The sequence below is a fragment of the Dendrobates tinctorius genome, unplaced genomic scaffold, assembly GCF_039654945.1.
Source record: "Dendrobates tinctorius isolate UK_male_01 unplaced genomic scaffold, ASM3965494v1 ptg000432c, whole genome shotgun sequence".
NCBI lineage: Eukaryota > Metazoa > Chordata > Amphibia > Anura > Dendrobatidae > Dendrobates > Dendrobates tinctorius.
Window position 1 is genome coordinate 788,127 of NW_027362095.1, and position 2,637 is coordinate 790,763.

Here is a 2,637-nt window from a genome sequence, read left to right on the forward strand (position 1 = left end):
CGCCAAATTTCCGTTTTTCTCACAAATAAACGCAAGTTATATGAATGAAATTTTACCACTAACATGAAGTACAATATGTCACGAGAAAAGAATGTCAGAATCACCGGGATCCATGGAAGCGTTTCAGAGTTATTACCTCATAAAGGGACAGTGGTCAGAATTGTAAAAATGGGCCCGGTAGTTAACGTGCAAACCACCCTTGGTAGTGAAGGGGTTAAAGAAAAAGAAAAATATACCTAAACAGAGTATTGGGTATTTTAACAAATGATTAATAAGTTACAGTACAGTAGAGCTCATCCAAAAGAGTCTACCTTGTTGTGGTGGCGGCTTAAAATTCTTTTGGCCAGAACAAAAGCTGCTGGCTATATGTATGATCTGGGAAATGTTAATGTGTGATTGGTGAGGACGTGGTGCAGAAGTGGAGTTTTTCCAAGAGTGGGTAGTGGGACTCTTGAGGGGTGGAGGCAGGGCTGGGGTGGAGCCTGGACAGAGTATCAAGGGGGTCCAAACATTTTTACAGTATGGGGCCCTGAAATTCCTAATGGCAGCCCTGCTGGGCAGAAACACAGCGTTTCTCTTGCAAACTAGCGCTTTTGACAATGAGTGCTTGATCTTTAATGCTTGCCATGACCACAGTAAACGCTCTTGTCTGGTTTCTGTAGTGTAGTGATTGTCCTGTTAGCCATCCTCCTGAAAGTTCCCTGTTTTGATCCCGGGCAGAAACATGTGGCTTTTCTTTATTTTGATCACAAATGTATATTGTTGGCTTAATTAGCCTTAGTTAGCATATTCTATTGCTGGTTTAATGAGCATTACTTTTACCAATGTGATTATTTCTACCCGTTTTTGCTTTTGGCAAGCATGTGTGTTTTTGACAGTGTCTAAGTGTTCCTAATTCAAGTAACACCTGATAGGATCAAGGTGCGAAAGCAGGCATCTAGGTGCTTTTTCTTTTTGGCTTTTGGACAAAGGCATGAGAATGTTTTGTGGAGCATGGTTTTGTTTCCCTGTTTGTTCTTTTTCTCCAATAGCCTGACAAATGAAAGGTTCCTGTGTTGCAAAATGCACTTTGTCCTGTCTTCAGACATAGAGGAAGACCTCTTGACTTTGGCTGGATGTTTTTTTCTTTTTCAAGTTCATTTCAGCATGTTTAAACATCTTTAGCTTTGCATGGAGTTTCTGAAGTGTAGTGGTTGTCACATTCACCTCACACGCGAACGGTCCCCAGTTCGAAACTGGATAGAAGCATGACATTAGGCGTTGATATTAAAGCTTTTGACGTTGAGTCTTTGTTCTCGATGGCTCGTCATGACCACAGTAACCTTCCACAGCTGGTTTCTGTAGTGTAGTGGTTATCACGTTCGCCTAACACGCGAAAGGTCCCCAGTTCGAAACTGGGCAGAAACACGCTGTTACCCTTTGCTATCCAAGCTTTTGACTTTCAGTTCTTGATCTCGATTGCTTGTTGACACCACAGTAAGTGGTTGCATCTGCTTTCTGTAGTGTAGCGGTTATCATGTTTGACTCACATGCGAAAGGTCCCCAGTTCGAAACTGGGCAGAAAAACAGCTTTTTCTCTTGGAAAACGATCTTTTTGACTTTCAGTGCTTGTTCTTTATTGCTTGCCATGACCACAGCATTTTTTGCTTGTTTGAATTGGTTGGTTTCTGTAGTGTTGCGGTTATCATGTTTGCTTTACATGCGAAAGGTCCTCAGTTCGAAACTGGGCAGAAACACAGGGTTCCTCTTGCAAACTAGTGCTTTTGACAATGAGTGCTTGATTTTTAATGCTTGCCATGACCACAGTAAACGCTCTTGTCTGGTTACTGTAGTGTAGTGATTGTCCTGTTTGCCATCCTCCTGAAAGTTCCCTGTTTTGATCCCGGGCAGAAACATGTGGCTTTTCTTTATTTTGATCACAAACGTATATTGTTGGCTTAGGCCTCTTTCACACATCAGGTTTTCGGCGTCAGGCACGATCCGGCGCGTTTGACTAAAACCGGATCCGGCGAAATGCAATGCCGGATCCGGATTCCCCCCCATTGACTTGCATTAGAGCCGGATCGAGCCGGATGGCCATGCGTTTTATCCGATTTTCGCCGGATCCGGCAATGTGACGCGATCCGGCGTCTGGAAAAAACGGCTACTGTAACGTTTTTTGTCTCCGGCGAAAAAGCCGGACACGCCGGATCCGGCGTGTCCGGCTTTTTCATACAATGAAAGCCTATGAGCGCCGCAATGCGCCTGATCCGGCGACAGCCGGATCCGGCTTCTTTGGTCTGAGCATGCTCAGTAGCTCTGCCCACAGGACATATATAAAAGCAAGACAATGGGACCCTCAGCCACACCCAACATGCCACCCAAGCCAAGAACCAGGAGCAGGAGAAGGCAGCAGACATCTGCAGCAGCAGCATCATCAGCACCACCCCAAATGGAGCAGCATGCTGAACAACGTGAGGGGAGTCCAGCAGCAGATGAGAGATGGTAATTATCAAATCCCCCATTCCTCCAAACTAGGGCTATGGAATATCAAGATATTCATGGGCCCTTTGTTTCTCTTTATTCAACAGCCGCCCAATAGATGCAGCAGCAGAAACACCACGCACAGCCATGGAGTCTGGCCATGAGGAAGACAGC

At 45.2% G+C, this 2,637-nt stretch overlaps 1 non-coding gene across 1 annotated transcript; it reads left to right on the forward strand.

Moving 5' to 3' along the window:
• Positions 1-1,334: 1,334 nt before the first annotated feature.
• Positions 1,335-1,407, forward strand: TRNAV-AAC (transfer RNA valine (anticodon AAC)). Its single transcript has one exon. It is a non-coding gene; the product is annotated as a tRNA-Val (tRNA).
• The last annotated feature ends 1,230 nt before the right edge of the window (positions 1,408-2,637 follow it).